This window comes from Taudactylus pleione, unplaced genomic scaffold (genome assembly GCF_031769625.1).
Source record: "Taudactylus pleione unplaced genomic scaffold, aTauple2 ptg000005l, whole genome shotgun sequence".
Lineage (NCBI taxonomy): Eukaryota > Metazoa > Chordata > Amphibia > Anura > Myobatrachidae > Taudactylus > Taudactylus pleione.
Genome location: NW_028284408.1, coordinates 18,523,343 through 18,533,608, shown reverse-complemented (window position 1 = coordinate 18,533,608; position 10,266 = coordinate 18,523,343).

The following is a 10,266-nucleotide window of genomic DNA, read 5'->3' as shown; positions in this document are numbered from 1 at the left end:
TTGAGTAATGTGTACAAATAGAGTAATATGATATTTGAATTTACACCTCTCGAAGCTGGATTATTGACTGAGCCAAGATCAGTTTAAAATTGGATCGCAGCGACGCCATCTTGCGACTGGCCGCAAGACGCCATCTTGGAAATGAGATCGCAAGACGCCATTTTGCGAATGGCCGCCTAAGCGCCATTTTAGATAAACTCACACTTTAGTACATGTGGCGATATTACTATTAGCATCATGCGATTGCATCTGTGACCATCACCAAAAGTTACGGCGATTCATCAAAAGCCCATTTCATGACTTTACGTAGTTTGGGTGCTCTGGATAAAGTGTGTGTATTATTATAATTCCCCTAAAGGATATATTTCAGAAATGGCTGTACAGTATGTCAAAATTGGATTGCATTAGCTAAATAGAGCAAATGGCCACGTGACAACTAGCCTGTGAAGACAAGCTTCATGGACATAACATCTGCTCTCACTCCAGGTGGCCCTGCTCGAATACAGCAAGAGGGTCGTTTGTAGCATCTTACATTAGCAGGCTTCCTACAATAAAATACCTTCAAAGCCAAGAGTGTTATCTGAGGTTTGGGTCTTGTAGCTGTGCTAATTTGCATCCACACAGGCCCTGGGAGAACAAAGACCAGTATTTTGGAGCCTGAAAAGGGTGGGGGCTGCTGGGGCATGAGCAAGTCATGGAACTATAATGCTCAGCAATCCACACTGCTAGGTGTTCTCATACACACATTAATACGCACAATTGCGCTGTTAACTAGTCGCATATTAGCGAATGCATAAGACCCTGTATGAAAACGCTGAATATTAGCTTCACGCACACGCAACTGCCCCAAGTTAACTAGCGTCTTTACATCAAACCCCACATACTCACACATTACATATTCACATACAAGGTTCCATAAGCTTTAAGGTATAAGATTCAAGTATGCACATTTACTATAATTGTTATTTCGTAACTAAGGTTTTATATGTGATAAGTAAGCCATGTTTGGTATTATACTGATGCGTACTCTCTCAACAGTATTCCGGTAATATCGATGGAGAGATAACAACATGCATTCTCAACTTATGGAACGCAGAGACTTCAAGCAACAAAATGTACATTATATGAACAACTGTTAGGATTTGCATGGGGCGGGAAACCAGAGACCACCAGTTGTTAGAGGCTGGATTGTGTCTATTTGAACCAACCTGTTAAATGCCTTGTAACATATGCCCTTTCCTTTAGGACCAATGGTATTAGCAACAAACTTCTCTATTGTGTTGTTTATTTCTGGGGGGTATAAATATGTGTGCTCTGACCCTGGGTTCCTAGTCTTCGTGCTGAATGCTGATTGACGATGGGTTTCTTGCTGATGCCTAACATCTGGACCAGAGAGCGCTGCATATGTAAAATTGTACTTGGGTCTGTATAATCTCTTTGCGCTAAGATTATATGAGGATCATAGTGTGTAACTGCTGTACTTTTACTTGAATAATACTTTGTGCTTTGGAACCACAGGTTCTAGGTCTGGAGTCTTTATTTACTGTATGACTGCGTACACAAATTAGCGTCATCCTTAGAGGTTTATAGGCAGGATATTAGAAGGTATAGGCAGGAGTATATAGTGGTTCAAAGGCAGAATCCTTAGTTGGGGGCTCATAGTGAAGTCACCCACTCACACGGCACTTACGGTTATCGATTTCTCACCAAAGGGTGGAGTGGCCACATGCAGGGTTTACCTGCAACCGCTCGGTGCTGAGAGATCGCTATCCGTTTTCGTGTGAGCCAGGGACGCTGACTAGAATCCAAGGACAAGAGAGGAAAAAGTTTGTTTTCCTTTGTTGATAGAACCTAACATTTAAAGGGGTGCCGCAGTATTGAACACGCGGCTGAGTCGCAGTTTTGCGCACAGTAAAGACGCACTTTTGTGTACGCAGCTAAAGGTTGTCATACGGTTGTGTGGTAGTCGCATTATTGTGTATGCGACTGGTCGCACAATAGCGTATACGTACTTCCGGTCGTGCTGCCACGTGTTTAAACAAAGCCGTTGAGGTTTACATTCTTTTCAATTGTTGTCAATATCTGGGTTAACGTGTATTTTTCTGCGCCGGAAAAAAAGTGTGTAACAGTGAGTATTTGTTTGTAGGGGTAACTTGTTCCCTAAAGTTAGAGGTACCGTATGACCTTTAAGGGCTAAGTGCTAGCCGCTCGGTAAGCAGCTTACCGTTCTATACACAGTAGCAGGTGTACATGTTGTCTTTGTTGTAGAGAGGTGCGTGGAAGTAGCCGACTTAAACTTCCATAGGTGTGGAAGTTGCCTTCTTAAATCTTATCCGGGTGGGCGGAGTAGCCTTCTTCAAATCTTCACAGGTGTGTGGGCGCTGCCGTTAAATTGTCCACAGGTAAGTGAAAGTATCTTGACTGTCTTTCACCAGTTTAAATCTTTATTGAAAAACATAGGAGTTGTCTCAGAATGGGGGCCATGCAAACAATAGAGATGTTAGACAATGATGTGCTGCTAATGGAAGCGCCGTTTGGATCGGCCCGTCGTATTATGCATACTAAGTACGGTACTTATGCAATAAGGTATTGTGATGTATGGTTTAAAATGACGATGAAGAGTGTTAGACCGTTTCCCAGAATTGGTAGTTTTGATAAAGATGTATTAGATAATGTCCGGGATCACATCAGTCTGATGCGAGAAAAAGGTCAAATATTATGAATGTTTAAAGTTGTGGCAGCATGAAGGGGATGGTTGGCTTAAAAATGCGCAAGCAACGCAAACTAGCGTTGCGAGCGCATTGCCAGAGAATACATCTGCGACGCTGAATTGCAATGCGGGCGAGACGCAAAATGGCGCGCACGTGCAGCAAGGTAGCATTGTGGAAGGTATTGTCAGCAGTTCATGCGCACCACCCCCACCTTATGTGGATGGAGGTGCAAGTACAGTTATCAAAAATACCCATAAAAATGTAACAAGCAATTTGTACCCTCTCTTAAGCAACTATGAAGAAAATGTTCATGATGTGGATGATGAGCCTATTGTAATGTCTGCCATTTCCCATGCTGTACAGATGATAGATGCTGCATCACAACAATCACGAGTGGTGCCGTCATCTCCATCAGTAACAGTAAGGGAAGCAGCAACAGATTAAACCCCCAGCCAGGTAACAAGGTCAAAGGTAGCAGCGCTACCGGTCTGCATCCCATTCGGACAATAACTGTTCCGAATGGAAATGCAGATGCGAACGGTGTAGTGCCCACGAGGGAAGAGGTAATGCATTGTCCTGGGACAAGAGCAGAACTAAATTCCATCATAAATGATTTCCCTGATCCCAAAAAGGAACTAGCCAAATGTAAGAGATTTTTGAGGAATCTGGGTAGTTCTCATGAGCCAACTAATAAAGATTGGCGTGTGGTGTTAAGGGCCTGTCTACCACGCAGTACTGATGTGACAAAATTTGTCACGGATTGTGTATTGGATGGTGACGTTTCCTTAACAGACCAAGTAAACCAAGATAATATTACCCGGGTTCAGACCTCACAGCCTGGCTGGAGGGGAGTCACAATAGATACCCTCATAGAATCTGCCATAGAACATGATAAAAACATCTCAAAGAAGAGAGAGACCCAGAGCGAAAAACTAATGGCTGTCAGTATCCAAGCTCTGGAAGGAATGACTGTAACATCACAGCCAGTAGACACACCTGCACTATACACACACTTGCTCCTGAACAGTTACACGTCCTCACCAATCCCACACCACAGCAAACACATCCTTACCCCACATATCATACACAACCACAGGTCCCATGCTACCCACAAATTCATACCTCCCACCATACCCTTATCCTCCATATTCCTACCCATACCCACCATCTTTCCCTCTTGCTCAACTCCCACAACAATTCTTTCATCCACCCCATTCAAAAAGATGTTTTAACTGTCACCAAGTGGGACACATAAGTACTGCAAAGTGAAGAACACCACACAGGAACACGAGTTTCATAGGCTCATAGGCAACCTCACTATCTTCTCCCAGGCCTTATATGACTGTTTACAATCTTTTCAACCTGCCAATGGATCTGTTCTAATGTAAAATGTGGACGATTTATTGTTGTATTTAGGTCATGTTTAAATGATATTTAACTGTTGTGCTTTATCTCTCACACACAGGACCCAAGGTTGCTAAGGATAAACGGCAGCCATGCCAGGCTAAAGTCAAATACTCGGAATACTATCCAACCCAGGGGCCCAGGCATTATTTAGAGCAGTAGCTATTAATAACAAGATTTAATTGCAGGAACCTGTATGCAGATACTATATCCCTAGAATTATTCAAAGTGATAGGGGGACTCATTTTACAGGTGACGTTTCCCAGAACATGTGTAAGGTGATGGGTAATAAAACCAAGATCGTTCCAGACTGTCATTTCTTTTATCTGTCCCCCCTTTGAGATACGAAGATGAATAAGAATAACAGAAATTGAAAGTGTTATTAACTAACATGTCTAATGCAAACTGTCATGATGTCAAACCTGGGGAATTTGTTATGATCCGAATTTTTTTAGCTCAGGTCGTTTGACTGATTGGTGGAAAGGTCCGTATCTGATGATTGTTGACAAAGTACCACATCCTCAAAGGGTGGCCGGGGAAGATACGTGGGTCCATTCCACTCACTATAAGGAGGTTAACCAACCGGTGGGGGTACAAAGCGGAGACGAGGCCGATAACGTGGACCTGTCAATCGCGAGCTTGTGCCGGAAGGATTAAAAAGGTGACGGTGAGATACCTGAGCTAAAGAAATGTGTAGATCAGTGCTCCCAGCAATGGAGTGGTCTGCTGTGGTCATCCTAGTTCTTTCTTCCAGAGTTTTTGTCGTGATGATTTGTTTGGGTATACCCAGTTTCTGTGATGGAGGACCGAGAGAGGAGATGGGAGCTGATGGCAGCGCTGATGGAGTGGAGTCAGAAGGAGTGCAATGCCAATCAGGGGAGTGTCTGACCAATCTTAGTACTGTAATTGTTAAGAGAGCTGTTATTCCGGATACTCGGGGACGGTGTGGAGGTTTATCGTCTGAAGATTCCTGTATTTGTGAGCTTTGTGGGTCCCTAGTTGATGAGAACTGTATCCAGCGGTGCCAGCCTAAATATAACCCGTACTGGGGTGGGTATCCTTTAGAGGATTATCATAGCATGGTAGGCAAAGTGTTAAATCAAACTGATTGCTGGGTGTGTTCACATGTGCCACAGGGACAGCATAATGTAGGGTTGGTGCCATTTCCGCTGAATATCACAGAAATTTTAGAATTACAGAAAGGGAAAACCTTGGATGGAAAATTCTTCTCGTCCAGACCACCTCATTTCAAGCTCTGTCAATGCCAAGTAGATAGATCACTTTTGTGTTTAGGCATACCCAACCCCAATAAACCCGGGAGTTGGGAAGTGACAGGGAATAGCCAGACGATGACCTTCTCACAAAGAGCTGATAATGAGTCCATAAACCAGGGGTCTTCAAACGTGGCCCTCCAGATGCTGTGGAACTACACATCCCAGCATGCACTGCACATAGTTTTAGCATGCTGTTATATCAAAAAGGTGGCAGTGCATGCTGGGATGTGTAGTTCCACAGCAGCTGGAGGGCCAAGTTTGAAGACCCCTGCCATAAACCATGATCTGTCACACTCAATTAAATCTAGTGGGAGACATTTTAAGTACCGGTATGCATTGAGTTCCACCAAAGAAATTATTGGTAAGGTGCCAGATGGTTATTGTGCTAAAATAATACAGCCAGAAACTTGCATGTACCAGATGGAAGACCCAGAAATAGGATTGTTTGGAAGGGAAATGTGCTTAATGATAATGATGCATACCATTCCTTATGTTCTCCCTGATAATGTATATTTTATATGTGGAAGAAAAGCATATAAGTGGCTCTCCCCGAGTTCCGAAGGTTTGTGTTACCTGGGAAGAGTAGTCTCAGAAGTTATGACCCTCACACATGTTGAAATGCTTGGTATACATAAAAACACACCATCACCATATCTTCACACACAACATGAACACAGAGGCAAACGAAATATGATACCTGGTGACGTGCACAAAGCCACTCAGTTAATTAGTGGGACAACTGGCTTTCAAGTTTTAGTCGCATTGGATTCCACCAGGATAGCTCGGGGTACATTAAACTTTAGATATATTCAGGAACTTGCTAAATTGATAGATAATATCACCGAGATGTATGATGACACATTCAGGTATACAGGGAGAGAATTGCAAGCATACAAGAAAGAACTGGTGCAACACAGGCTAGTGTTAAATTATTTAACTGCTGTTACTGGAGGGTATTGCGTAACGTTGGCCACCCAATTTGGAGTGAAATGTTGCACCTATGTCACCAATGATACAAGCGACCCTAAGGAAGTGATAGACCGGAAGATGGATGAAATTCTGCAGCTAAAATGGGAATTTCGTAAGAACCATAATGCTTCAGTGGCTGAAGTAGGGAAGAAGATAGAAGGATGGGTTTCATGGCTGAACCCAGTGAAATGGTTCTCAGGTCTAGGGGAATGGGTCCAGGAAGTGATCGCCAGCATCGGCAAATTCTTAATCCTTATACTGATTGTCATCTTAATAATTGGCATATGTGTCCGGTATGTTATTATTGTGTTGAAGTGTGGAAAATGTAAAAATAGAGTAAAATGAAAGAACGAAATTATGATGGTGGTCAGTATGACTACTGAGGTAAATACAGAACTGCATTACAACCCTGAACTAGGAAATACCATCATTTAATGTATTATATTGAGACATGCATAGAATGTAGTATTGAAATGTTATTTTAAAACACCTCAGATAATGTAGAGTCTCAAATTTCCCCTTCAAGACTGCCTTTATAGGACTGGTGTATCCCCACACCTTTCACATGATCTTCCAAGATCCACGGTGTACGTATAATAGTAGTTTTATGTCCCCACTCAGAGACACATTATTGATGGATTAAGAACCACCTTGTGCAATCCCATAATAACACTAAATAGTATATAAATGTAAGCCTAAATTATATTTTAAAATCAGATTGTGATAGCATGTTGTTCGCTATCAAAGGGTGGACTGTCGAAGCTGGATTATTGACTGAGACAAGATCAGTTTAAAATTGGATCGCAGTGACACCATCTTGCGACTGGCCGCAAGACGCCATCTTGGAAATGAGATCGCAAGACGCCATTTTGCGAATGGCCGCCTAAGCGACATTTTAGATAAACTCATACTTTAGTACATGTGGCGATATTACTATTAGCATCATGCAATTGCATCTGTGACCATCGCCATAAGTTACGGCGATTCATCAAAAGCCCATTTCATGACTTTATGTAGTTTGGGTGCTCTGGATAAAGTGTGTGTATTATTATAATTCCCCTAAAGGATATATTTCAGAAATGGCTGTACAGTATGTCAAAAAAATTGGATTGCAATAGCTAAACAGAGCAAATGGCCACGTGACAACTAGCCTGTGAAGACAAGCTTCATGTACATAACGTCTGCTCTCACTCCAGGTGGCCCTGCTCGAATACAGCAAGAGGGTCGTTTGTAGCACCTTACATTAGCAGGCTTCCTACAATAAAATACCTTCAAAGCCAAGAGTGTTATCTGAGGTTTGGGTCTTGTAGCTGTGCTAATTTGCATCCACACAGGCCCTGGGAGAACAAAGACCAATATTTTGGAGCCTGAAAAGGGTGGGGGCTGCTGGGGCATGAGCAAGTCATGGAACTATAATGCTCAGCATTCCACACTGCTAGGTGTTCTCATACACATATTAATACGCACAATTGCGCTGTTAACTAGTCGCATATTAGCGAATGCATAAGACCCTGTATGAAAACGCTGAATATTAGCTTCATGCACACGCATCTGCCCCAAGTTAACTAGCGTCTTTACATCAAACCCCACATACTCACACATTACATATTCACATACAAGGTTCCATAAGCTTTAAGGTATAAGATTCAAGTATGCACATTTACTATAATTGTTAGGAAATAAAGATTATTTCGTAACTAAGGTTTTATACGTGATAAGTAAGCCATGTTTGGTATTATACTGATGCTCTCTCAACAGTATTCCGGTAATATTGATGGAGAGATCGCAACATGCATTCTCAACTTATGGAACGCAGAGACTTCAAGCAACAAAATGTGCATTATATGAACAACTGTTAGGATTTGCATGGGGCGGGAAACCAGAGACCACCAGTTGTTAGAGGCTGCATCGTGTCTATTTGAACCAACCTGTTAAATGCCTTGTAACATATGCCCTTTCCTTTAGGACCAATGGTATTAGCAACAAACTTCTCTATTGTGTTGTTTATTTCTGGGGGGTATAAATATGTGTGCTCTGACCCTGGGTTCCTAGTCTTCATGCTGAATGCTGATTGACGAGGGGTTTCTTGATGATGCCTAACATCGGGACCAGAGAGCGCTGCGTATGTATAATTGTACTTGGGTCTGTATAATCTCTTTGCGCTAAGATTATATGATGATCATAGCGTGTAACCTGCTGTACTTTTACTTGAATAATACTTTGTGCTTTGGAACCACAGGTTCTAGGTCTGGAGTCTTTATTTACTGTATGACTGCGTACGCAAATTAGCGTCATCCTTAGAGGTTTATAGGCAGGATATTAGAAGGTATAGGCAGGGGTATATAGAGGTTCAAAGGCAGAATCCTTACACCCAAAACTGAAAAGTATAAATACTAGGGGTGAGCGGGTTCGGATTTCTGAAATCCGAACCCCCCCGATCCGAGTCTGATCCGAGTCAGGCTCGACTTTTCCCGCCTGACTCGGATCTGAAATCGAGGCAAAACGTCATCATCCCGCCTTCCGAGTCTCGCGGGTTTTGGATCCTATATAAGGTACCCGCGTCGGCGCCATTTTCTCACTCGGCTGTGGACAGTGAAGAGGGAGGGTGGGAGTTAGGGCTGTGTAGTGTAGTGTAGTGCTGCTGTTGTCCACTACTTCAAAGTCCATAGGGGCTGGCTGTGTTGTGCTGTGCTGCTGTTGTTAATAGGGGCTGTGTCCACTACTTCAAAGTCAATAGGGGCTGGCTGGACGGTGTTGTGCAGTCAGTTCTCCATAGGGGCTGTGTCCACTCCAAAGTCCTGTGCAGTGTCCCAGTCCTAAAGGAGTGCTGTAGTGTTGTCCAGGGGGTGCTCTGTCCATCAGGGGTGCTCCCCCCAAGTGCTAAAAAAATAATATATTTTCTGTGTTTGTGAATTGTGTGCGCAGTAGCCGCACATGCATCAACAAAGTAGTGCCAAGCGTGCGCCTGTGTCATAAGTAAAGGGCCGGCTGGCTTGACCGTTAAAGGGTGCTGTAACCCCCGAAAGTACACTCCAGTCCAAACCAAAAAAAAATTATTTTCTGTGTTTGTGAATTGTGTGCGCAGTAGCCGCACGTGCATCAACAAAGTAGTGCCAAGCGTGCGCCTGTGTCATAAGTAAAGGGCCGGCTGGCTTGACCGTTAAGGGTGCTGTAACCCCCGAAAGTACACTCCAGTCTAAACCAAAAAAAAAATTATTTTCTATGTTTGTGAATTGTGTGCACAGTAGCCGCACGTGCATCAACAAAGTAGTGCCAAGCGTGCGCCTGTGTCATAAGTAAAGGGCCGGCTGGCTTGACCGTTAAAGGGTGCTGTAACCCCCAAAGTACACTCCAGTCCAAACCAAAAAAAAATTTATTTTCTGTGTTTGTGAATTGTGTGCGCAGTAGCCGCACGTGCATCAACAAAGTAGTGCCAAGCGTGCGCCTGTGTCATAAGTAAAGGGCCGGCTGGCTTGACCGTTAAAGGGTGCTGTAACCCCCGAAAGTACACTCCAGTCCAAACCAAAAAAAAATTATTTTCTGTGTTTGTGAATTGTGTGCGCAGTAGCCGCACGTGCATCAACAAAGTAGTGCCAAGCGTGCGCCTGTGTCATAAGTAAAGGGCCGGCTGGCTTGACCGTTAAGGGTGCTGTAACCCCCGAGAGTACACTCCAGTCCAAACCAAAAAAAAATTATTTTCTGTGTTTGTGAATTGTGTGCGCAGTAGCCGCACGTGCATCAACAAAGTAGTGCCAAGCGTGCGCCTGTGTCATAAGTAAAGGGCCGGCTGGCTTGACCGTTAAGGGTGCTGTAACCCCCGAAAGTACACTCCAGTCCAAACCAAAAAAATAATTATTTTCTGTGTTTGTGAATTGTGTGCGCAGTAGCCGCACGTGCATCAACAAAGT